At 43.3% G+C, this 27,262-nt stretch overlaps 1 protein-coding gene across 1 annotated transcript in view; it reads left to right on the top strand.

Moving 5' to 3' along the window:
• The window catches only part of NDUFB11 (NADH:ubiquinone oxidoreductase subunit B11), a 611,992-nt gene that overhangs the window by 132,346 nt on the left and 452,384 nt on the right, over positions 1-27,262 (top strand). The gene's annotated exons all lie outside the window — the stretch shown is intronic.

The raw sequence follows: 27,262 nt of genomic DNA on the forward strand, positions 1-27,262 counted from the left end.
TCAAGATCTAAACGGTTTCTAAAAGATGGAAATTGTTTCTGAACTTGTGTATTTGTTAATCCATATTACTGAACACTTGCAGTGGAAAAAGTACAACAATTATAAATGTTATGCTGTTTGATAAAGAGTAAGGAGGTTACTTGTTGAATCATTTAATACAATTTATAATGACTACATTGATTCCAACTGTCTCATATGGACTGTATATCGTGGCCTATATTACCATAACTGGTTGACTAAGTTAGGAGTCAAAATGTATAGGACATTTTTAGGTTTAGCACAGTCGACTCCAGTAGGAGCGATACATTCTGAATTGGGTTTAATGACCAGGGAAACTGCTGCAAGGGAAATTCTTAAAATGTGTCCTAAAGATTGCCTCTATGGAGGAAAAGAACGTATTCTTTTCAAAGTATAAAGACAAAATAACCTTATTTCAAAGAGCAAAGTCAATTTCATAAAATGTAAATGCATAGTTCAAATAAAACGCAAAGCATTATATAAGCTAAAGACATGTAGAAACCACAACATTGCCAACATCTTATTCCTTTCACTTCAAAGAAACCTAGCCATTAAACTTGAATGTACGGAAATTGAAGGTAGCTATGAGAAATGGGAGGGATTGGTTACCCACTATTTTTTAGTTAATTCTGACGATAAAGACACAGGATTGTTAGTGGAAATATTAAGATGTAAAGAAAGTTTAACTGAATGTTAATATCCCAAAGTAACGCAAAGATCAGGCCTTCTACATGACTCTTCTTTCCATTACATATGAGAATGAGACGATATGCTTTATTTTGATTCAACAAATAAGAAGTAACTGGTGCTGGCGTGCAGATACCAGAAAGCATTAGAAAATTATGTAATTGTTATGTTATGTCTTTTATGTAGTGGTCTGAAAGGGCCAACCTTCTCTTTGTAGAGGCAACTTGTGACCGCATCCAGGGTGGCAGCCAGAATGTGATTTTTGGGGTGAAAAAAAAACAGGTCAAGGAGAGCGGGTTAGAGAGAGTGGGAAATGTTAGGGAGACATGAACATACAGTCTTAACTCTCAGTATGTAGGGGAAAAAAAACCGAAATGTGAGTTGTAGTGATTGAGGTGAATCTATAGGTTTCTGCTGGTCAAAAAACTAAAAATAATCTCAAGAAGGGACATGAGCTTTCCATATTGGCCAGCAGAACATTAATACATCTAATTACTAGTGTAGCAGTGATATTACATTGTCATTTTTTGGAATCATGTTGATATTCAGATTTGGCCAAGAGTTTCTGTAAATTGCGGGGACTACTAACCAGATAATCATATTAGACTCATTCCTTCTGATGTCTCCATGAAGAATGAGTGCTCGGGTACACTAAAGGAGAATTTGACAGAGGATTCTCCCCACCCTCTAGCCATACCAGACTGATTGCAGGTGCAGAAGAAGGAACAAGTGTCACCCTTGTATGTAGTAAATTCGTAAATAAGCCTCTGGAATGCTGTATGACAGTTAGAGACAAGTAGGTTCTCTTAGTTAAGTGAGACACTCTCATTATGAACATCCCTCTTAGAGGGCAACTGTCCATTTTAGATCCCGTATGGAGAGGCTGTGTGGCACATTCGGCACAGGGTTTGAGGCCTTCCTGCACTGTCTAGGTGTACACAGGCAGTGCCCAAGGCAGCAGGAGAGCACAGACTATCTAATTAATCCCTAGGCCATTTACGGCCAGGTTCTATAAACTGAAAGGCTTAATGCTAGTAGGGGCACTCTTACATGAAGGTGGGTTTTGCTCTGTGGTTTCCCTGGCAGCAAGGTGTAGTGTACCGAGCTGCCTGGAAGACATCATAGCCTTATCGGGATGACTACAGTGGCGGGGAAGGTTACATTCGTTTTGGCCTGTTCTCTTCTTCGAATGATTCTGCATGGTCCAGCTTTGTCTAACCTTCTCAACCTTCGCTCCAGTTACCTTGTCCCGTTATTAGAGGTAAGCAGGGTAATCTTCATTTAAGAAGAGTCCTCTTTTGCTGTTCTAAATTGTGACTAACGTGCATTATTTAATTATTTGTGTGTGTGTGAAGTGACAGGTGTCACCATTCTGTTGCTTCTCAGCTCTTATCAGCCTTCTACAAAGCAACATGACATTGCAGATATTGTTAAGATCAGGTTGAAACTTTAAGGCACTTATGTGAAGAGTTACATTTATTAAGATATACGATCTTTGGTAATTCTGCATGGCAACCATTGATATTAAATCAGAGCAGTGGAACAGTGTTCGTGAATGCTGATAGAGTGCAAAGTTAATAGTTTGATTCTGGAAATGTTGTGATAGAAGGAAATATTGAGTATGGAAATAAGTAATTCATGTTAAATGGTTCATTTTTAAATATTCATAGATGACCTGCTGCAGTGTTTAGTATCATGCAACTTTTGTTTACAATCTCTTATTAATTTAAACCGTGTTGCAAGGTCTGTTTTACTGTTTTTAAAGGTTCTTAGTAAGCTAACATTTTAACAAACAAATGGACAAGTTTGCTACGCAGGTCTGACTTGTGCCGCCCAATGTCAAGCACTGTTAGCCTCGAGCTAGGCTGCGCATATATTAACAGTGGTTTTGTAGAATATTTTAATCGTGCGACAACTAGTTTGGGGCACTCGTCCACCCACCCCAAATCAGGTGTTTGCAATAAGTCTTTTTTTGAATAAGTTCTTTTTAGAACCAGGAATCCTCAATTTAACATTGGCTCCATACAGCCCCCCCTCTTCTGGGTCAAGAAACACAAAAGTATATTTATTAATAAAATTGAAATAATTGAATTAGTTTAAAATAGCAACACATTATGCTTCTGTGAACTTCAATGTCCAATGGTTACGACAATGAAGGATGAGCAATGCACTAGTCGCATCATTTTTCTATGCTACATTTACTTGAATGTGGACTTTTGTAAACGCACACATCGCCATTTATAACTTTTTGATTTTACCATCAGCGGACATTCATCACATGTTAAAATGAATGAGAATCCAGGATAAAGCTTTCATTGATTAAAAACCCAAATTAACTCGACATCCCTGCATATCTAAATCTCTCTCTTCATTTATTGAAAATAAATGCCCCCTCACAGACCTGTCAGAATTTAAAACCGCGTCCTAGATAACTCAATTGAAAGACAAGCTACTTGGCACTTGCAAAATGAAAATCTAAGTTTGCTAGATTCCCATCATTCGGGTTTCTTTTGCGTTACCATGTAAAAGTGTACATTCATCTTTTTCAATAGGCACATTAAAGGTGGGGAAATCGGTAGCAGTTCATAACCTTTTCCTTTGTCTTGCATGGTTCAGCACTAATAACAGGATTCTGCTTGGTGGTGTAGCCGGGGAATGACTTGATTACAATATTTTTCTAGGTATGCACACAGATATATGCTTTTGACTCGCAGAATGTTTCGTCTGTGCTTGATCGTTACACAGAGGAGGCACATATCTCCCAGTATCTAGACCATAGGGCCTATCCTATCAAATCGATAATTCCAGAAGCCCAAAACTACTGAAATATTAATTTCTCAGGATGTAAAGTCAATTCATATCCCCCGCACCTCAGTACTTTCAATGATAATAAAAAGGGCTGTGATTTAATCTATTCCCCTTTAGAGCACTGCACACCTCGGAATTATTTCCACTGAATATTATATTTGCATAGGAATATCTGTTGGCTGTCTCAGACACACCCTTTTAAGGACTGGTTCAGTTTGCTCCCTCTAGGAACAGGTGGGCATCAGTCAGCAAGTTGGGCTCTGTCTGCTGTCTCTAACTGAAGAAGTCATGGAACTTTTAACTTCAGGTAGGCCCCCCTTGCAGTGTACTGCTAGTAATCCAGAATAGGTCCAAAAGGAATGCAATCTATCCATCTATCGGTTATTGCAAACTCCCTTCTCTCCTTCATTCATTTTCAGTCAATCTATCCCAGTTGGTAAGTGAGCAAGTGACTTTGTCCCCAGACTGTATGGGGTGGAACTTTTTTATAGATCAGAAACCATTCCCTTTAAAAAGTGACGGAACACTAAACCATCCCCGCTGTACTTCTTGGGCATTATAATGAAGAGGGAAGTCTAATGGTAGTGACTTCCAAACTCAGTCCCCCTCCCATTTGATGTGATGTCATCTTGGAGATTTCTACATTTAAATAATTGCAGTTTTCTGAAACATGTTTTCCACTTGTGATTGTTACTAATCAGCACATCAGATTGCTCTCACTCGGGCGAATCAAATGATGCTAGCCTGATTTCAGCATGACGTGTGAGGCATGTGTGATATATTTGTCTTTTTCTTGCTGATAATTTTGTAAAACAAATATTTGTTTCTCAGAATAACACTCGCCGGCACAGACGCTGGGATATGAATCACTGATGTGCCTGTTTGTGTGTGAATATATTCACAATCGCCTAATTTACATAATTAACATAATATCAGAAATAATTATTTTTACGTTCATTTGAACATCAAAAGGCTGTTTTTTTAAACTTTAACGAAATATTAAATGGCATCTCCAGATCCTCTTACTGAAATCCGAACATCTTGTGTTTTATAATGTTACATCCTTTGAAGCTAACAGCGAGTAATTTATGACTGCTGAACATGCTGAGTGCCCTGGTTGAAGTGTGTCTGAAGCCCCTTTGAAGTTACAGTTGCTGGCAGGGCCATTTATGACCCCGTACCCCCTTAAGCCCCCCCCCCCCCAGTGATTCCTGCATATGCCTGCCCCCTTTAGTCAGAGGTCAAGTCTTTAAAGGTGTGAATTTCATTCTCCTGGAAGGTTCTGGCTGATCAAAAAATCTGATTGCATGGAAAAAGACCACTGCTCAGAATGAATTCAGTGCATTTATAGGGCGTTTGTCTTCTTCTGCAAGGCCCATCTTTGACAACAAAATATGCGGTCCTTTAGTGGATTCCAGATAGTGTTTGTTTTTATTTTCCAAACAGTGTGCCAAAGTTCATTACCTAGGAGCAAGCCACCCTTCCCTCCCCCCACACCTCCACCTGAAGTTGTTGTGGGAGGATTGTCATTTGGCTGCTTAGGTCATGTTGCTGGCTTTATTCACAAATGCAGCCTTTAAAAGTCATTTTATTACCTACATTTCTCCACTTTAATTCTCACTATAAACAGCGCAGCACAACCTAACATTTCATTTTCAATCGCTCTGCTGTCCGATATTGACTTTTTATACTCTGAAGGTTTAATATTCTAATATGGATTCTTAATCCTGTCGGGCCATATTCGATTTTTACTTTCAAATAAAATGGTTGCTTTGCATTGTAGATTGGAGTGTTTTTCAATTTAACAAAAGGTTGCTGGATACTTTCTGGTAACTAAAGAGATGTAATTTTGTGCCTATTCATATACTTGTCATATATTCTTGTCTAGATGGGCTGCTAACATCACACATTTCCTCTTGCACGTCTTTTTCAGATGATGTGTGCATGCTGAACCTCGCATTTGTGTTTTTAAATTTGGCGCTTTTCTCTGCATTCTTCTCTTTGGTGTAGATTTAGCTAGAACAGTACATTCTCAAGATCGACCAGATGCTACATTTTTACAGACCTTTCATTATAGAACGTTGCTTTTTCTTCTTCTACTCAGTAGTGGCTTTTTTGGTAAAATGTTGACCAACGAAGAGCCCCCCAAGGCACTTTAAAACATATACATATATTTTTTTTTCTCCCTTTTTTAGCACAACCAAACATGAATATACCGACTGAATTTACAAAGCTAGATCAATATTGGGAAGTAGGTGCCCTGCAGTTATATTCCAAGAGTTTAAAGTTGTGAAATGTAACCCCCAATAAACTATATGCCCTATTACAATGGAGGAAAGTGGAGAGAGGAAGCGCTGAGTATGTGACATTGCTGGGGTTGGCTATGGCGAGCACCCTGTAAGGTTGTGAATTTAGGCCCCACAGTTCGGGCGGTGATAGATACGTGGAGGATTTCTGATCAGATTTCCAAACCTTTCAAATCTTTCTCAGCTTTTATTAGTCCCCTGTACAGCCACCAGTTTAAAACTCCTGGGACACCCAGATTCTGTGGGATTATGCAGAGTAAAGCAAGCAAAATATCCTTCAGGGTGCCACAGTTGGTGACCAGAGATGCCATGACCAAACCTCCTTCCAAAACATGTAAGCCGATTTGAATTTAGGCAAGCCCTGAAAAATAAGCTTTTTGTTTGGCTTAACTCTACAGTGGACCCTAATCGCGTAAGAACGCTTACCTAAAAGTACTTCGTAGAATGCAGATCGATAAGTGGTGCTCTATGGCCAATACTGACTGTATTGTCGTGGGTTGTGGATCCAGCAGTCTACCCATGTATCTAAACAAATGTTTAATTTCGCAACATGTGTGTTTATCTACTAACATCAGAATTGTTCTGAATTAGTGAATGGTAGTAGTCTGTCAACAGCTGTGCTCTCACCATAGCCCTGTTACAGACATGTTTTTCTTCTAACACACGGCTATAGTAACCCGCTCAATGTTTGGTGTTGCCTGTTGTCCTATTGGTGTTAAATGTCTTGTTTTGTGCCAAGTGGAGGTGTTTGTTGTATGATTTATGTCAATCGCCCCGATGCCTGCGGGCTTTCGGCGCTGTATAAGCATACAAATAAATAAAATAAATAAATACTCACACATGAACCATTGAGCTCTAGCTTTCCTACGTGCCCTACAGACAGTCCGAAAGGCCATGTTTGTGCATTTCAGTAGCTGATCAATAAAACCCAAACAGTATCCTGTTTTGGACAAGCCTAAGATTCGGGTCTCCTTTTGTCCAACAGGTATTGAAACGGGTCTCAAGACACCCTACACCCCTTGAGATGAAAGGGAAACTTTGGCAATTAAATTAGATAAGGAGGATAGATAACTGCATAAGAATTCAGGCTATTTTTATATGCCATCACCTGGGAGAAACCCTTTAATACAGCTCCTGTCTATATTGAGAAAATTCCCTAACTCTTATTGGATAGGGTTACCTCGACTTAACCTGTTGCCCACATATGAAATCTTGGATGTGAGAGCAAAGATTGAGCGATGCAATAAGGTGGGCAGGTTTTGTAATGCTTCTGCTAATGTTGGAATACCTGGTGGTGGAATATATAGAGCTCTTGCAATTACTAGTAATTAATATTTGGGTAGCTTTATAAAGGACTTGAGCTAAATCACCTTGGCCAGATTCTGGCACAAAATACTTGTTAAAGATATATTTAACACTTGCATTAGATTATTAATGCACATATTTCCAGCAGATGGGTAATTATGGACCATGAGGAAATGTACTGTTGACACTTTAAGTGTTAGGTTGAGATTTGTTTTTCTTTTGTAATTGTTTTCATGATATTTTATATCCTGAACTTTCTATGAAATGTTATTCATTTTTTGACTGTATTGTATGTAATTTGTCGCAAAAGGTTTGAATTTGAAGCCAAAATACAATCATTTTTTTTATCCCCGATTGTATAGTTGATAAAGGTCCGAGTCCTCCTTTAAGGAGAGGCTATCCCAAGACAATAGTTGGGTAGGAGAGAATGCATGTCTAAGCCAACTTGTTCCCGGGCCATGTGACTTGGAGACCCCTCTGTGAAGCGAGTGAAGAGAGAAGGCACAATGGTAACGCTCCACATTAGGGAAGCCAAAAACGCCCTTCTTTGTAGCGAATAGATAATGGTACTTTTACTTATTCCCATAAGAATGATCGGAGCAATATCTGCTTATACTCTTGTGCACTTTCGCTGTGACTAGGAAAAGGATTCTGGTAAAGGTGTCAGATGCATGAGTAGCATTTTTGATGCTCTGATTGTTATCAAAGACTGCGAGATCCAGAATTTTCCACCCAAGTGTGCATTTCGCCAAGATGTGTCTAACAATCTCTATTTGTGGTCCGTAATACTTTGATTACCAGGTAGAAAAACTTGTTGGCTGTCCATTTAATGTCCAAGCCTAAAACGATTGCTGTGTTAAACAGGCATTACTGTGACCTTGACCTCAAAGTCTGACATATTGTGTTACGAGGACTCCAGTTTAAACATCAACACCAGGAAGCATGGGCGTAATTTTAGGGGGGGACAGGGGTGTTTGTCCCCCCCCCCCCCCAACTTTCATGGGCCACCATTTTGTCCCCATTCATTTGAATGGTGCACCTTTTATTCAGATGTCATGTCCCCTCCAACATTTTCAGCAAGGTTTCTCCACTGCCAGGAAGCCATCTGACTGAGGAAGAACTTTGGACACATGACACTTGCAGCACCCTTATGTCCCTGAATTGATAGTGCAAGTGTCTAGATGGCAAGATTGAAAAGGTAGGGGAAAGGGGCCAGCCCTGCTGAGTATCCCTATTTATGTATGATTTATTCATCATTGCACTAATCCTGGACCTAGGGCGTGTGGTTCGTAATAAGTCAGGGAAACCTGCCCTGAACCTGAATTCTCTCAGCATGTAGTACAGATAAGTGCAACTACACCAGTCAAATGCCCTATCGGCATACATTGACAAACATGGAGGAATTGTTCTCCTATTATGCACATTGAACATGTGCATGCACTCCTGTAGATTCCCATGGTAGTTCATTTTGCCCCCCCCCCCCAACCCAACCTGTTTCAGGTGGATCAAAGTTGGCATCACATAGTCAAGTCTAATTCTGAAGGCTTTTGCCATCTGCTCACTATCGAAGTTAAGCAGGGAAATGGGGAGGACATTAGCACAACCGGTTTGTGTCCTCCTTGGTTTAGGAATTGGGGTAATCAGTGCTAAGGTTATTGATGAGGAAGCATGCATTAATGCGTAATCTGGTGTGGTGGGCCAGAGATGGGTCTCTGATAACTAATCCTGGCTAAAATACAAGTATTTTCCTACTCTACAAAATTAAACTGGTGCTAGTCAGGACGTAACTCAGTACTGGACTATGTCCAAACTTAAGCTAACTAACTGACCCTACCTCGCTCAAAAAGAAAAACAAAAGGAGTGCAGTTGAATACCCTGGCTTGGTTTGCTGCTGGGTGGTGCTTCATCCCCTGCCAATAAATGTCTCTCAAAATGTCTTTCTCAGCTTCCAGGTTTTTGCTTCTGGTTGTAGTTCCAACAAAGTCATAAAGTACTTTTAGAAAGGTGTAATTGCTGCGCTTGGTTTTCTCTGGTCTGCTTTCCCTTGAGTCTTTATAATCCACAAAATAAATGCACTCTTCCTTCAAAGGCATTCGCAGACCACAGTCAAAAAGCTTTCGGTCTGTTTAGTTCAAATGAAAAGGGTGAATTTCTGGGTTCTTCCCCACACTACAGACAACCTTTACAAGGGCACTTACACCCTGTTTCACTCTGCTTTGTAATATCAAAGATAGTTATTTTAGCCTCTTTGGCTCTCCTCTTAGATTAGTTCATTTTCTTGTTTGGGATTGTTTCTGATGGTCTCCTATGGACCAATGGATTCTGATTCACAGTTTTGATTAAATAACTTGGGCTTCTCTAAATAGTATTATCTGGTCAGCTTAGAACTTTGTCTCTCGACCGCCTCTCTCGTTTGGGTGGACTGACCCGTTTGCCCACACCCCCCTCGGGTCTTCTCTGCTCTGCTGGGTTCACACACACTTTTAGAGTATAATCTTCTGGCTCTCCTCACCCACCCATGGGGTTATTTCTCTTATGCTCTGTTTACTAGGGGTCCCTTTAGTTAGAAGGGGTACTGGTATCCCTTCATTGGTTATCACTCATGTGTTTTCACTGGGCCAGTCATGCCTCTGGATTACAGAATTCTGAGCTTCCGACGTGGTCACCACAGAGCTCAAATGCCCTCCTCCTTAAGCTCACACAACACGTACCTGCTGTTTTGCAGTCTTCTCTCCAGGGACGGGTGATCACTCCATTGTCAGTGGATTCCTCATTCTCGGGACTCTGGTTCCTTGCTGCCACTGGCAGGTGCCTTTTCTTTGTCATGCTAGTCTTCCACCTTGGTAGCAGTGGGGTCGCTCTCGGGTAGAGAGCAGGGAGTACTGCTGGGCTCGGCAGCATTGCGCCGGCTCTCCGGCCCCACCACGGATTAGCTGTTCTGACTCCAGGCTGCATAATCTCCTTTTATGATTCCAGGAGTAGGGAGTCCCCATCAGTTACTGACGGCACTTCAATCTCAGAGTAGTTGTATCTACAGCTTCACAAGTAGCATGTAGGATTGTGGAAAAAACAAGAGAATGCACCACTTAGTTCCATCTTATTTGTGAGTACCCTTCTGCTGTTTGTTAAAGATGGTGGCAGCTGACCTTTTCTTTAGCTGCAACGCAAGAAGCCTAACTGCCCTTTTGTCATACTCTCAAAATGCCTGGCATGTATTGAAAACTACCTTCTCGGCCTGCTCAGACCAGAAAAATTGTTTTTTACTTCTTGCACATTCATCAGGCTGTCTGCAGATGGGTTGCTAACCTCTGTCAACTCAAGGTTTTTGAGGGTAGTCTCGATGTTAATATGGGTCATTTGTCTGGTTGAGTAGCTAATGGTCTGTAATAAAAATTGCTGTTTTAAGCGAGTCAGAGAAGAAGACATCTTCCCCATAACGCCGACTCCTCCATTGCTGCCATATATTTGGCATTAGATAATGGGAGGGAATGAAGTCTCGTCCTTGGTTTCCCCCTGTCATCCGGTGTCCAATCTAAATCTATACAGATGTCTGCATGATCTGTGATAGCTCTGTGTCCCTGATCCAGGTGCCGACCAACACTACTTGCAAGGACGGCGACTTTAAGAAATAAATTATGCATGACTAGGTGTTATGTGGTAGGGAACATAAAGTAAACTCCTTTTACTCCTACGTCCCGTCCCCTTTCCTCCATACTTAAGGGACATCTCTCCGTCCTGTGGGACGGGACCGCAGCACTTTTGTAAAAAGCATCCAAATTTTTTTCAAAAAGGTGTCCCTCCGCTCTTTCCTGCGCGGGGCCCGGCACGCGGCAGTAACCCTGCCCACCTTGGCTCCGCATCGCCCATCAGTCCTTTTCTTCGCACGATCGGGGCCGGACGCACTTGAATCCTTGGAAGATTTTCTTCCCTTTTTTCCCTCTCTGGCTCTCGCTAGCGTTCGTTTACTAGTCTGTCTGTCTTTTATACTAGATTTTCCAGACTGTTCATCGTGTCACCACCTCTTCGGGAGGGCGGATCCCCATCCTCTTTGTTTAGAATGTTTGGTTCCGGAACACCGTTGGGACTCCTGTTTTTACTGCGACTCCCTTTCGGTCCGGGCACTTCAATGTCGGTTGGAGCGGTGGGAAGAGGTGTTCGGACGGACTCCTCCTTCTCATTTTCAGGCGTTCATAGGCGAGAAGAAAAAACACCTGGTAAGTTCTTTAATTTTCAGAGCACCCCGGCCGGGGGATACCTTCCCGGGTTCCTCTCGAGCCGGGAGGGGCGTTGATTGCTCTGTTAACGGGGTTCGCCCTGAGGTGCCTGTCGGGCCTAATAATTCTACCAGAGTTTTCTCCGAGGGTCTCCGTAAGGGGCCTGTGATCACCGGAGTACACTCCGACGCCCCTCCTGTGTGGGCTGTGTGTAGACCCCATTCTACTGAGTCGTGGGGTACCGGAGCTTGCTCTGAGGCCGCTCTTTCGGCTTCCCTCAAAAACAAAACCGGGGTACGCCCCGAGGTCTTGGCTGGGCTTGAGGCTACCGAACGGATGTTCGAGGCCCGTGCCGATAAGGCTTCTACCGGGCCTAGGTCCGAGGTCCCTCGTACAGAGGCTAAGGCTACCAACAGTTCTGAGAGGCCGGGCAAGGCCCTGTCGGTGACAGCGCACCGTTCCCGCTCTTGTGGTGACACCAGATCTGTTGAGGGGGCAAAGAAGAAAGTTTCTTCTTTTACCGGCATTGCTGAGGCTCTTCCTTCGAAGGCTCAGTTGGCGGTTGGTATGTCGCAGAAACATTCCAGGCCTCATAGTACCGGCTCTGCCGAGGTTCCTTACGTTAAGGCTAAAATTAAGACCCCTGACCCATCGACGGGGACCCCTGCCTCACTTCCTCACGTGCCGCAGTTCCCCTCAGATGAGGACAAAATGGCGCCTGTTCCCGCCACAACCACAGTGGCCATTTTAGGTACTACCCCTACAACTACGCCATCGGCCCCTGGTGTAGGGTTCGGTCCTTCGGGTGAACCTAAGGTCCCTTGTGCGCATCCTTACCGGCCGGTTTATGATTGGAACGCCCGGATGCCTCTTCCGCACAATGTTTCGTTGCCCGCGGGGGGGCGGCTCCCTTGATTTATGTGGATACTTCGGCGGAGGGGCCGGTGTGGTACCCTTCCCCGTTGCGTCCCTGGATTTGTCCACCTCATGAGAGGCCTCCTCAGGTTCCGAAACAATCTCCTGAGGACGCCTTTTTCGGTAAATTTCAAGCGTGTATTTCAAGGGGCTTTTCAAGGAGATATGTCCACCCGCGCCTCAGGCTCCACCCGTCTCGCCGGTGGTTCCGCCGGCGCCTCCCTTACCCGTGGTGCCTTCCCCTGCGCTTCCGCCTGTGCCACCCTTGTCCCCAGTGGACAAGGCAGTGCCTGACTCGGCTCAGCAGGAGCCGGACCTGTCAGATGACCCTCAAGGCGATCAGGACAACAAGGACCTGCCCCGCTCTACCAGAGCTTCCCATGACCGGGTACTGGACATGATGAGCTTCTTAGATGTTCCGGTGCCCGAGGCTCCCGCTGCGCAGGAGGGCATGCTTTCTGGGGCGTTCACCTTGTCTCCTTTGGAGCGTACCGGCCTGTTCTTGCAGAAGGACGTTCTGGCCGAGGTCCGAAGAGTTTGGGAAAAGCCACACTCGGGACTTTTTGTCAATAAAAAGATTGACGCGAGGTGCAGGCTACATTCCTCGGAAGAAGTGGCCTTGTCGTCTTGTCCGCCTCCCTCCTCCACAGTGGTGGCTGCGGCCACGTTGCAATCCAGACCTGCAGCTTCCTCCTCCGCGACGGCGACTCTGGTCTTGGGAAAGGAGGACAAGCTCCTGGACTCCCTAGGGAGGAAAATCTTTGCCAATTCGGCCTTGCAGCTCAGGCAGGCCAATGCAGAATTGATTTTGGCGGGAGCTAACATGCGGATGTGGAGAGGTCTGTCGGAGTTTGAGGAGCACATTCCGGTCGAGAAGCTGGAGGATTTCGGAGGAGGCCTTTCCGATGCCAGGGTCCTGGCCCAGGATCTCCTGGAGGCTGCGGCTCATCACGTAGACACCTCAGCTCGGGGTCTGATGCTAGGGGTTGATACCTCGCGGCAAGCCTGGCAACATGCCACTAAGTTCTCGAAGGAGGTGCAAGACAAGGTTCTGGACCTCTCATTTGATGGTAAGGAGCTTTTTCACTCTTCTACTGATGTAGAGCTCACCAAAACCAAAGACAGCACTCAGACGGCCAAATGATTGTCTGTTCTGGTTAAACCTCCCTTCAAGACTCAAAGGCCGTTGTCGCAAGGTCGACCTTCCTCTGGTTTTAGGGGCTTCCTCGACCGCAAAAATCGCAGAGTAGATACTCCTGCGGGGAATAACCGCCGTAGACAACAGCGTACGTGGTATTTCTCCCGCTCCTCAGCCTCCTCATCAGGTTCAGGTGGCACCGCCACCGATAAACCTGCCAAATGAAGGTTTTCCGCGCTCGCACGAGACCCCGGTGGGTGGACGCATTGCGTCTCATTGGGAGGCGTGGCAGACCATCGCAGAAGACAGACGCTCAAGCGGGCTTCCGCTTACCTTTACCCCCTACCTCAACCCTACTTTTCAGCTGTCGGGCTCACCCTCCCTCAAGGCCGAGGTTCAGAAACTTCTGCTCCTCAGAGCTGTGGAACCCGTTCCCTCTGGGGAACGAGGGAAGGGCTTCTACTCCCGGCTGTTTACGGTGCCCAAACCCAACCAGGCTGGCCTGCGCACCATCCTAGACCTTTCCCAGTTCAATCTTTCCCTACCCCAAGAGAAATTCAAGATGATCACGCCCGGCCAGATTCGCTCCTTGTTGCAGGCGGGCGATTGGCTCAGCGTGGTGGATCTTCAGGATGCGTACATGCATATCCTGATTTGGAACCCACACAGGAGATACCTTCGTTTCTCTTTGGGAGAGGAGCACTTCCAGTTTCGGGTGCTTCCTTTTGGCCTCAGTTCGGCGCCGCGTGTCTTCACGAAGATGTCGGTGATCGCGGCCCATCTTTGTCTCCAGGGTATCCGACTGGCTCCTATGCAGCCCTTGCCCGTTGGCAGCAGCGGGCAATCTCCAGTCTCTCCTTCAGCTCCTGTTCCATCTTGGGCTGTCGGTGAACTGGCGGAAATCCTCCATGACGGTCTCACAGGACCTGACTTTCCTGGGTTTTCGTTGGAACACGATAGACTGCTGAGTGTATCTGGCCGGGGACAGAATGGCGGATCTGTTGGCCACGTGTCAGATGTTTACGCAGTCAGAGAGCAGGTCGGCCTGGTGGTTCCAGAGGCTTCTGGGCCTCATGGCCTCGTGTGTGCTGGCTCTTCCTCTTGCTCGTCTCAAAATGAGACGGACCCAGATGGCTCTTCGGAGTTCCTGGCGTAAGGCTGTGGACCCGGATTCCAAACGGATAATGATTCCGGATTCCATGAGAGTGGAACTGGACTTGTGGTCTTCTCTCAGCAACCTGTCAGTGGGTGTCGGGTTCCAGGACCCAAGCCCCATGGTGACGATCACGACAGACTCCTCCCTTTTCGGGTGGGGTGTGACGTTAGATCTTCTTCAGGTCTCGGACCTCTGGTCACCTCAGGACAAGCTCCTGCACATAAATCAATTGGAGCTTCTGGCGATTATTCTGGCGCTCAAGACGTTCAGACCTCATTGTCAACAAGGTGGTCCGCATAAGAACGGACAATGCGGTGTCAATGTACTACATAAACATGCATGGGGGAACAAAGTCTCCCCCTCTCGTGGATCTGTCCATCCAGATTTGGGAGTGGGCCGTGCTTCATGGGGTCTGGCTGCTTGCAGTGCATATCCCGGGCCGGCTGAATGTCACCGCGGATGCCCTCCGCCGGCAGACAGTGGTCAGCTACGAGTGGGAGTTGAACGCGGAGATCTTACCATGGATTTTCTCGCGTTGGGGCACACCGGAGGTGGACCTCTTCGCTGCGGCAGTAAACAAGAAGCTTCCTCAGTACACCTCCAGAGTGGGGCTGGGAGCCTCCTCTCTGGGGGACGCACTTGAGATCCCATGGCACAACATGAGAGCTTAAGCCTTCCCGCCTCTTCCTCTGGTTCATCGAGCAATTTGGAAGTTGAAGAGTTCTGTCAACTGTTCTCTTCTACTGATAGCTCCGTGGTGGCCGGTCAGGTTTTGGTTCTCAGAACTTCAACACCTGTCGGTGTGTCTGCCGATCGGGAGTTACTGGTAACCTGATCTTCTTCACCAAGGGGAACAGCAGATGTGGCACCCCTCCCCACAATTGCTCAGCTTGGCGGCATGGTGCCTGAGCTCACGGCTCTAGAGCCTTTGGGTTTTTCTGCGGATAACATGCGCATTATCCAGGCAGCCAGGAAACCCTCGACCAGATCCCAATACAAGAGTAATTGGCTCAGGTTCTGTCATTGGTGTTTGGAGAAAGAATTGGACCACATAGTGGCGACGATTGACACGGTGCTGTCCTTTGTCTCCTCCTTAGCAGAGTCAGGGGTTCATGTCTTGTCCTGCAGAACTTATCTCTCGGCGGTTTCCGCCTACCTCTCTACAGACCGGTGTTCTTATTCGTTAACTAACCCGGTGGTGAAGAGACATTTTGCTGGTTTGACACGACTCTACCCTCCGGTTCGTAGTCTGCACCTGCCTTGGGACCTAAATGTAGTCCTGACGGCGCTGTGCCATAAACCTTTTAAGCCAATGGCTACGGTTGACCTAAAGTACGTGTCCTGGAAAGTTACCTTTCTGGTAGCCGTTACGTCAGCGAGGAGGGTGAGTGAGCTCCAGGCATTGTCGGTGGAGCATTCTTTCTTGGTCTTTCACAAGGACAAGGTAGTCCTTCGGACGAACCCAGCTTTCCTACCAAAGGTAGTGACCGAATTCCATCTGAATCAGTCGATTTCCCTTCCGGTCTTTTTTCCGAACCCTGCCTCGGAGGCGGAAAGGGTTCTACACTGTCTGGATGTCCGAAGAGCTCTTAAGTTCTACCTGGACAGGACTGCCGAGCTTCGGAGTTCTTCCCAACTGTTTGTGACCTTCGGTGAACCCCAGGGCAGACCGGCGTCTAAGGCATCTATTTCCAGATGGATTGCTGCCTGTATCACGGAATCTTTCACCGTCCAAAAGCTGAAACCTCCTAACGGTATCCATGCACATCAGGTGCGATGCAAGGCAGCTGCAGTTGCTTTTCAGAAGTATGTTCCCTGGGAGTCCATCGCTAGAGCGGCTACTTGGGCCTCCCCATCTGCTTTCTGTAAGCTTTACTGCCTCGATATGAGCTCTAGGGCTGACGTTCAGTTCGGCCAGGCTGTGCTGAAGAACCTGTTTCAGTAAGGTATATTTCCATCCACCCATAGTTCCTGTAAGGAGTGTTTGGGAATCTCCCATAAGTTTGGAGGAAAGGGGACGGGATGTAGGAGTATTACCAGGTTACTCACCGTAGTGACCGCCTTACTCCTAGTCCATAGTCCCCTTTCCTCCATACGCCCGCCCGCCGTCCCCTCTAATAAGGTTCCTCTGTTATTGCTAATGGGTCTTGGACCCTGCGATAGAAAAGGACTGAAGGCGATGCGCAGGGCTGAGCCACGGTGGGCGCGGTTACTGCCGCATGCCGGGCCCCGCGCAGGAAAGAGAGGAGGGACACATTTTTGAAAAAAATGTGGATGCTTTTTTTAAAAGTGCTCCGGTCCCGTCCCTCAGGACGGAGAGATGTCCCATAAGTATGGAGGAAAGGGGACTATGGACTAGGAGTAAGGTGGTCACTATGGTGAGTAACCTGGTAAATTACTCCGATGGGAGCCTCGCAGGGGCTGTGAGAGGCCGATCATGGCCTGCTCTTCGTAACATCACGGTCATTGGGCTCTGGGAAATAAATTGTGCCACCAGGTCTAGTCTGGCAGATGCAAGGAGGTATCGCATAGACATCATATAAAGGAAAAGCCGTATCCCATTACTGTGCAGCCACTGCCACCCACTGGCAGGTCGCAGAATTTTACAATCTCAACAAGGAATGTTTTGGTGGGCCAGGGGGCCTTAGCCAACCGATGCGCAAAAAATTGGGTTATGTTTAATACATATGATAAGTAAGGAGGATGGGGCGGGGTAGAGGCTGACTAGGTAGCATTTTCTCACAAACTGTACCATCACAATAGCAGCGCCACCCCTTCCCACCCACTGAATCTCTAAGGCCCCAATTTGTAACGTGTGTCAACAGTAATTTTTCCTCCTCCTATCTAGGTCCCGTATGCTCAAGTCTCGCCTAAGGTATTGTGATTCCTGGGTTCTTACTTCAAGTTGGTAAGAAGGGCTTCTGCGGTAAGGTTGCCTTTAAATACGTGGGTCTGTCCCTTAATCAAAGATGTAATATTTCATTCCCTGCTGTTCTACCTTGTCTTTAGCCCGACCAAACATCTTGGGTTTGTATAACACTTCTTCTTTGAGTTAATTGAAAAACACAATTTAATTTTCATCTCCCCATTTCAGGTTACCATATTCACAGACGGGCCCCGTCTTTAGCACTTCTTTTGCCAGGAATCACAAAAATGATGAAATGCCTTGGTTTTGATACCTGGTAGGGTGTGAGGTCCCAATGTCCTGTAGGCTCTTTTAGTTTCATGGTCATTTTCCAGAGAGAGGCCCAACAGCCTAGAGGTGGACTTTTGCTCACAGTCTGTGGGGACTCCTTATTTTACCACCTGGGGGCATCCAACAATGTAGATTGTGCTTGCCTTGAGGAACTGTCCTGGCTTGACAGCCTCAGACGTTTTCCTCGTTTGCTCCCCAGGAAGTAAACCCTGTAGCCTTTCAGCAGAAGACATCCCTAGGCTGTTAGACTTCCCGGCCGTTAAAGACCATCTTAGAGGTCTGTTCTTTACACTGCTGGTTAATACTTCCTGATGCAAGTATTAGGTATGCAGTGATTGTAATGAATCACAAAATAACTAATCAATTTAAAATAAATCGAAAAAAAGGAATTCCAAAATACATTTTGAAGAAAAAAAAATAAGGGTTTGGGAATTGGCATATTGTTTTTGGGGGTGAGGGAAACCAAAATGTGAGAGGAGACCCCAAAAACAACAAAAAAGGATTATGGTTTTGGTTGTAATGGGATTAGTTATTTTGGATTCGATAAAATCACATGTAACCGATCATTGGCTTCTAATTCTCAAGAGGCATTTTCTTTTCTCCTCACTGCGAAGTGGTATAGGTCTTTTTCATGACTCGCGCAGGCAGATGGTATGAGTTTCTACAAAAGAAAGCCTCGCTGCTTGATTATTACAAGGGGGAGCTAACTGAAACCAAGTTGGGTCATAATGTCAGATCAACATTGTATACAATTACATGAAGATATGTTGCAACCATCTACTAGTGGATCATGCTTACTGCAACTGAAGTTCATGGCTTTGGTCAGTGTGAAGTTCCATCATTCTGCTGCTAGTCTTTCGCAACCAGTTTTTGGCAACCTCAAGAAGTACTGAGAGCCTATGAACTTAATTTCTGAAGGCGACAAAGGGACTTAATAGGCTTCATCTATGGGATTTTGCAGCAAAATAATGTGCCTAAGTTTTACTAATCAAATTACCTAACGGCTTGCTGCTTCTGCAGAACCAGACATTGACCCAATGCTCAACAAGGTTTTCGCCTTCACAACCTGGCACTCGCGATGTGCTTAACACATGGTTCCCTAAATACAATAGCGATATGTGAAGCCAGGGTACCTCCCAGCATTTTTTTAAGGAACTTCTATTCCACTACATCTAGAGCTGAACATTCCCAAAAGCCCCAGCGCTCAGTCCCACATATGGTCTCAGCCAAAGTTATTGTGTAAAAGGCTGGGGGTTACTTATTACTATTTTTTACTATTGCAAGCTCACATGCAATAGTAAAAAACAAGGAGAGTCTCGGTTCGTTGAACCATCATCTGCTGCGTGTGTTGTAAATGAACTTCCCATATGAGTTTGATGCTTATCTCATGCCCAAGTAGTTGTTAGTCTGAACTGCGGCCAAAGGAGCATTATCAATCACAAATAACATCGTTGCTTTGCCCTGTGTTTCATGACTTTCATTTTGGAATGCTCTGCATTAACAGTCGCTGCGCTTTCTGCAACATTAATGAAAAATAGTTAATAATATAATCGCAGTGTTTTGATTTTTTGCCATGACTGTATCATCTGCAAACAATAGTGTTAGTCTTTCTCACCTTACTTTGGGGAAATTGGATGCCCCGTCTTGGTTATCGCTCTACTATGTTGATTAACCTTAACAGTATCTGGGCCAACTGTCTCTCACAGGCAGTGGCTAGATGCACTGCAGACTTCCAAATCGTACCTAAGCATGGTTACCACCATGCAGTACCATTGTGCATTTTAGAAATCCATTTTAAATCCCCCCCAATTCGTCTAACGTCTGCCAAAGTTTGTTCCTATTGACCACTTCCAAAGTGAAGGCAGCAATTCAACACACTGAAATGTTGGTTAAGACACTGGCTGACTATTGTATGCCCTTTCCACTCATACTTGACCCATTAAGAGCATTTCTATACCTACTCAACAAGGTGGTGGTACAGGTGCTTATATAGTTTGAAAGACAGTCTGACATGATTGCCATCAAGGATAATCCTTCTATAGCAGCTAGTTTGTGTTTCTGTCCCCTTTTGAATTACATCAACACAGGGGGGGGGGGGCGTCCTACCCTTAGTATTTCTTTGTTCGTGTTTCATTAAAACAAACAATACTATGTTATGTCATATTTTGTACACACAGCCTAACTTAAGTGTACCATGCACGTACTTGCAAGATTAAGGTGCAAAAAACACGGTTATTCATTCAAATCCAATCAGCATTTATTAATTGGCTGTTATTTTGTTTTGCCTTTCTTATCTTTTTGTCTTTTTTTCTTATTTTCTCTCGAGATAATTACTGCATTTCATTATCGTAGTTTTACAAACCAGGATCTTGTCAGCAAGATCCATCAATTTGATAGTGTGCAGTGATACCTGTGTTACACCATCACCTCCAGTGACTTGTGAATGTAATAAATTATACACAGTGCAAACAGAGTCACATTTTAGGCAATCTATACAGATATAGATGCAAAGCCGGACACAAAAGGGTGGCCTAATAATGGGTCCCTTTTGAATGACTGCATTATCTCTGCCTGCTGCTAAGAATCCAGCACTTTTTTTTATTTTTTTATTTTTTTCAATTCTTTATTTTATTTAGTTGCAAAGCAACTTTCCAGATACAATTCTTTAAAATATTTACACATTTTTAAATAGTATAGTTATAAAATCTCAGACAATTAATGCTTTCATAAAAATACAATAAAACATGCTTTACAACAGAGAGATCAGGAAAGTGGAAACGAAAGTGCTTAGGTAATTAATATGAACTTTTTTGTTTTGGGCAGTTGGATAGTTCCTTCTGTCATTGCTTACTCGTTGTACAAGTTCACAAACAGCATACATTAGATACATTATTCATCATGTCATGTCTTATTTCCCTGCCTTAGTATTTTATTTTGATGTTCATAACATTGATACTCGATGTAATTATTACTGATCTTCATCTATGTGGTTCTATTTACCAGCCATCCACCATATTCCTGTTACTGCCCATCAAGCTTTATTTTCTCTAAATATCTTATGGCTGCCAAATTAAGGGATATGCTCTGTGCATTATGCATCCTCATCCTCATGATATTTTTGTCGAACACTCTGTATTCTTTAAAATGTTTCTGGAAATATTGATTTCTTATATTCCCCAGTGCTTCACGATCAATTATTACATGCTGAACTGTCTATGCTCTTTTTACAGTATCTTTAGGTAGCGTTTACCATTTCATCTTTGCCCCAAGCAGCTATCCTTGCTTTGGTTGGCCATAAATCAAATCTAAATCTCATTATCTTTGTCCTGTAAAATATATCAGGGTGTTTCCGACAGTACTTAAAAATGTATTTTCTTTTTTGAATTTCAAAATATCCTGTTTTAAAGACCTGATATTCTCCGCACTCTGCTATTGTTTTTATCCAATCTGAGTTCCATAACTTCAGTTTAGCCTGATTAGGATTGTGCACTAATTAGGTCATCACAAATGTCAGCTTTGGTCATCATCTCTTTACAATTTCTTTCCTGCATGTTTATCATGTTATTACCCTCCTCTTTAAAGGGTTGTGTTATACTATTTATTACAGTGATCTTATATTTTACCTTCTTCTTACACTTTTCATACAGCATTAGCATACTCCAGTCAACCACTGCTTCCAAAGAAGTTAATCCTATTTCATGTCAAATAATCGGAATTGGAAAGCTTTTTGGTAGGGATATTTTTTTCCAAAATGCACTGTCCAAGGAAGTCCAGTCAGATTGACCTTTAAATAACTTACATGCAGCTTCATATTTTATTGTGGGGCTAACCTTCTGATTGTACTATAACGATTGGGGCATCTGAGTACTTTCCATACTTTGTTTCGATCATTTTGGCTTGCGAACACAGCACACATTTTATATTTTAATTCTTCTTTATAGGGTATGTCAGTCTTGCTTGTGTTTGTATTTATTCGCAAGTATTTAAGCTTATCCACAACCTGTATTTGTACCCCATCAATAGTGCATTGTTTGCTTTGCCTCTTTGCTGATGTTTTAGATGCTCGCTGTACCATTATATTTGATTTTACTGGGTTTATCTTTAGATTTTGCTCTTTGCATGCTCTTCGAAATCACGCAAGGATCTAGGTAGTCCTATCGGTATTTGCTCTATTATTATTAAATCATCTGCATAAAGCAGATGATCTACCTCGATCTGATACATTTTCGGGGGAGAGGATCTTTCTTACTTTGCCAAGATCCTGTTGCACATCACTAATGTAAAAATTAAAGTGTGTCGATGAGAACAGACATCCTTGTTTAGGCCAGTATTCGTTGGAATAGATCTAGTTAGATGGCCATCGCTGTTTAATTTAACGCTTATGGACGTGCCTGTATAAAACTGCTTTATTAGCTTCACTAAGTATGCTGGGCATCCTGCTATTTGTAATTTTTCCCAAATTCTTGGGTGTGATAAAGTATCAAAAGCCTGTTTGTAATCATTGAAGGCTACGTATATGGATTATTTTGCTTTAATAGCTTAATGTTTAAGGGTTTGCATAGTTAGTATATTCGAAGTGGTTCCAAGTCCTACTATGAAACCAGTTTGTTTATGGTCTCTCAGGTTGTTTACATTAAGCAATTTCTCGAAAATGCCCAATGTGAATCTCGCATAGATTTTACCTGTCGAGTCTAACAAAGCCAAATGCTTATTGTTCGCGTGATTTAGCCTGTCTGCTTTTTTGAACACTGGAAAGATAATCGATTGTTTCCATGAGGCTGGAAAACTTCCTGTCCTATTTATTTGTTCGTAGATCTTAAGCAATATCAGAGCCCATTTCTCTGGATATTTTTTTGAGAGTGGCGTTGGAAATTCCCTCGGGCCCTGGTGCCCTATATGTGCTCCATTTTATAATGGCAATTTTAATATCCATTAGGTCTATGTCCATCCAGCGTACATCTGTTGTGTTTTGAACTTTTTGTTTCTTTTTCTAGATGATTACATTGGAACAGGTTGGAGAAATGTTCCACAAGCGCCCCTTTGCCAATGCTTTTTTCAGTGTATGAGGCTTTCTTTCAGTGTTGGCTCCCTCCTTTAACAGATGCTATATTTGGGTGCTTGATTTTGTCACAAGAGTTCTTAACATGTTTTCGTTTTAATCTGGTCTTTTTTGATTTTTTGTGGCATTTGATAACTTTTTATATTTCATAATGATTTTGGCTTTCTCTTTCTTATATTCTACATTGTTTTTGACAGTAATGTTTCTGATTGCTCTTCTTTTTTCCCTTTTTTTCTTTTTGATGATAGGATCGAAAGATTTGAGCATTATTTCTTGCTGATTTTTGTTTAATCCCTTTTTAAATTGGAGCATCAGATTAACATAGTCACCTTGCCTATTCTGATTTATATTCTCTAATAAATAATCTAGTTTATTATGAGTCCATTGAATTCTATTGAGACCTTGGCTCATTCCAAAGGACTGATTGTATCTACATTTTTCAGGGTTCATAAAAGTGGCACAAGTGATAGTATGTTGTGATCACTTAATTCTGTAGGGACTACTTCAAACTTATTATTTCCATGTGCTCTTTAGATATGAAGGCATAATCTATTAATGATTCTGAAATTCTCTTCCAAGTTGGTCTTGCAGGCACATCACCTTCCATGCATCCATTTAGCATTGTCATATTTCTATCTTTCATTAATCTTAACAATTTTCTGCTTTTTCTTACCTTATTTTCTTGCCATTACTAATGCACTTTACATTTAGATCTCCTGCAATTAATGTCCTACTAATTGTTGGATCAGTATCCATTTTTTCCATTAAATCCGCAACCATTTTCAGACATTTTTCTTCACTTATGTTTGCTGGGTTCCAATACGTATTAATTATGACCATAACAGGAGTCATTGGATGTTTTGGGTTATCAACTTCGTACTTCAGCAATTGTAAACCAGGGTGTGGATTGTTCCATTGAATTAGCTTGCCTGGTGGTGTCATTTTCAGGGCGCCTACTAAACCCATTGTTGGTCTTCATTTGGTGCCTTTCAGGGCTGGAATCTAGCAAACTTGATGATTCGGCCAAGTCTGGGACGTTGTCATCCACGTTTCCTGTAGTAAGACTAAATCATAGTTTAAGATACTTGCACTTTCAACTTGGCTTAAATTGTGTGTGCCCTCTGGTGTTCCTGATAGTAATTTTCGAAGTATCTGATACCTTTTGTTTTATAGTCTATTGGAGCTCTCCATGTTTAGTTTCGCTTCTCTCTTTAATCGGCCAACTCCATTTACATGGTTCATGCACAGGGCTAGCAGCATCTGCTTATTTATAATAGACGACTCTTTTTAGATTCCTTGTGATGCCCTGACATTTTGTTATTCGTGGTCTAAGGGTGGGTTCCCAAGCCTGTTTTTCCATTTAGTCAGATTTATAATTTGCCTTTCTATGTACCGTTTTTCTTTTTGTCATTGTATATCAAAACCTTTATCATATATGCAATGTCTTTCTCCACACATTAGATTCCTGACTGCTAAAGAGGGCACACATATCATTACAGTGTCCATTCTTCTGTTTCTTACGATGGTTCCTGTTTCAATATCCCTAGATCATATTTCTCATAGGGATCTAATAGTATGCAGTGCTGCTATTATAGTAGTTCTATTTGGGTATGGGTCCTTCTCTCTCCTATTGGTCGTTACTATTGTGAGGTTTTTATTGTTGACTAGCCCTATATCTCTGGTATGTTTATCTTCGCTTGTATTTTTGTCCTCTAGATTAATTGCAGTCTCTCTTCTTTCTGAATATCACTTGTTTTTTTATTTATCACTGCATCTTCTCTCATCTTTGCTAGTACAAGTTTGTTTCCTTTTTTTCCTCAATTGTTCTATATTTTGATTGTGAGTCATTAAAATTTGGATTAACCAAATCCAGCAAAGCAAGAGCAGTGGATTCCTTCTATTCGCCTAGTGTTTGTCATTATCGTAGATGTGCTTAAATTCATTAGATCACTATTATCATACTCTGGTTCTGGGCAGGAAGTGGGGCATGCATCCTGGTCAAGAGGCGTATTTTTGCACTCCTCCGGTTCATGTTCCACTTCCTCATTTCCATCTGGATTTTTTGGCTTGTTTGGTTTTTGTTGTTTCTCTTTCTTATTATTTTCCACGTTCATCTGAAAAGTTAAAGCTTTTAACCATTTTCTCTTGTCTGCAGTTTATAAAATTTCATTTTATTCTGGTTTGTAGTTTTCTTAGTATTCTTTGTGCTGTTTTTTTATAATTACGTTTTTGCTAATGTTGAAATGTCATACACAACATCTTGATCTTGTAATCGGGCTGTGTCTGTCGCGCTTGTCTCACTATTAGGATCTGTTAGTGGTGTCTGATCTACTCTCATGGTTTCATTGGTCTCCACTCTATCTTCCTCCACTGTCATGGTCAGGGACGCCTCTGTTATCTCCCTTTCTCTGTCTTCTTCCTGTATAAATGACGGATTGGGTACGCTCTCATTATTACCCACCTGACCGACGCTGAGGTTCCATCTGGCCTCTATGTCCATCCAAATGGTCTCATGCTTTGTTTCCACCATGTCAGATTTATTTGGTTTAATTTGCGAAAGACTTGTTCAAAATTTGCGCTTAAGGTTGCAAGTATTTAAGCTTTGCTCTCAATTTTTGACTCCATATGTTCATATATTTTCGTTAGCCCAAATTAACCAGGATTCATGGCTGTAAGAATGATATCGTACGATGGTATGTTTGAGTATTTGAAACCAAACAAAGGCCTCGGGGTGGGTTGAATGTTGGCTTCATCTATTGAAACAGAAGAGTTTAGTAATGGATTTTCCATTCTGATACCTAGTATAGGAGAAGCAGATAAATTGGGTCATTTTGTATTCCCTTATCAATTTGGAGCTCTCCCACTTGATTCAGTTGTGTTTCTGGCACATACACATTGCCGCTTTTCTCAAAGGCTTCATTGCCGCAAGTATTTCCTGCGTGTGTACTCTTGCTCACAATGCCATTACTATTGTGGGCAGTTTTACCGCCGCCTTTTCCTGCATGCTCGGTATTATTCATGTCACCATCTTCAATTATATCGTTGTTTTGGTGGCAAATATTTTTCATCACAACTTGGGCATACAGTTTTGGTATTGCCATGTTTTCATTTTCCTGCACTTGGGCATGGATTGCATTATGAGACAGTTCTGACACAGTTTTACTCGCATCTTTGCTAGTTTCCTGTTTTATCTAGTCTAGAGAGTCGCTTACTTGTCTGTTAGCTTGGGTGTTGATTTCCAGGAGTTCTGCGTTAGTCACGTACTCCGACACAGCTTGAGTAATGCCTGCCGCAGTGTTCGATCCGGGCAGTTTCATGTTGTTCCCATACATACTCGCAGCCATTTTCCTCCGGCCGGCAGACCATATTTCTCTAATATCAGCTCCGGCTAATTTAGAGCGGCTCCCATAAATTTGCTAACGCTTTTCGTTCTACTTGCCATCATCCTCGGTCTCCGCCCCTCATGAGGAGAAGCTGTTAGCCTTTTCATTGCATCCGCTGCCTCGGTGGGTATATTGGTTTTTAGCATGTACATCAGCAACAAGGCTGTTCTTCCACACCAAACTGGATCACACCGGACTGTTTCTAGCAAATGGGGTGCTCCTCGAGGGCTGCTCAGCTGAACAGCCGAACAGCACTCATTCTCGGCACTCCCTTGACGCGCACATGCACGGGGTTAAGTATGCTTCTGGGCGCGATCTAAACAAATGAAAACAGATATTTAAGGCTCCTTGTTTGTCTGTATATCTGTTAGGTAGGGAACAGTGTAAGTCCTACCAGGTAGTCCACATTAGTTTTCACCATAGTCGAGGCTTCAAATTTGTTCTGGTGTCTGGCAGGGTACACAGCCGAACAGCACTCACTCTCAGCACTTCCCTTAAGCAATTGATTTGTTTTGTTCAATACTTTAAATACATTCAGTAGTATAGGACAGATATCTGGTATATCTAAAACAAATCTAGTGTGATTCTGTCTGGTCCTGGTGTCCTTCCCCGAGCCCTTTTACTCCTGTGGTTCTGTCTTGTGGCACATTTCAATGGTTCAATGATCTATAAAGACCGGTATGTAAGGCACTATTTATTTCCTGAGGAAACAGTTGATCGGACCCCTTCCTGTTGACTATATAGAGGTGCTCTAATTCAAACCAATTTTAAGAACCGATCTCCTGAGTTGCAATTATGTGGGTCAGAGAAACTATTGGAATAATGTTCCCCATACCCCTCAGGTCACTGCTACCTCTGGAATAGAGTAGATGTATTCATTTTTTAAATTTAAGATTGATTTTTTTCAGTTTCATATTATTTGTAGATGTACAGTTCAGTGATCTTATATTTTCATGTTGTCTGTGATGTTCTTTAAGGGCGCTCTGCATTCTTTGTCTTACTTCTCTGCTGCTCTATGTTCTGGCTCTCAAAACCTTGATTTGGTGTTTGAAGAGTCTTTGCCTACTCCATCTTCCT

The sequence above is a fragment of the Ambystoma mexicanum genome, chromosome 2q (assembly GCF_040938575.1).
Source record: "Ambystoma mexicanum isolate Mex_15411 chromosome 2q, UKY_AmexF1_1, whole genome shotgun sequence".
NCBI classification, from domain to species: domain Eukaryota; kingdom Metazoa; phylum Chordata; class Amphibia; order Caudata; family Ambystomatidae; genus Ambystoma; species Ambystoma mexicanum.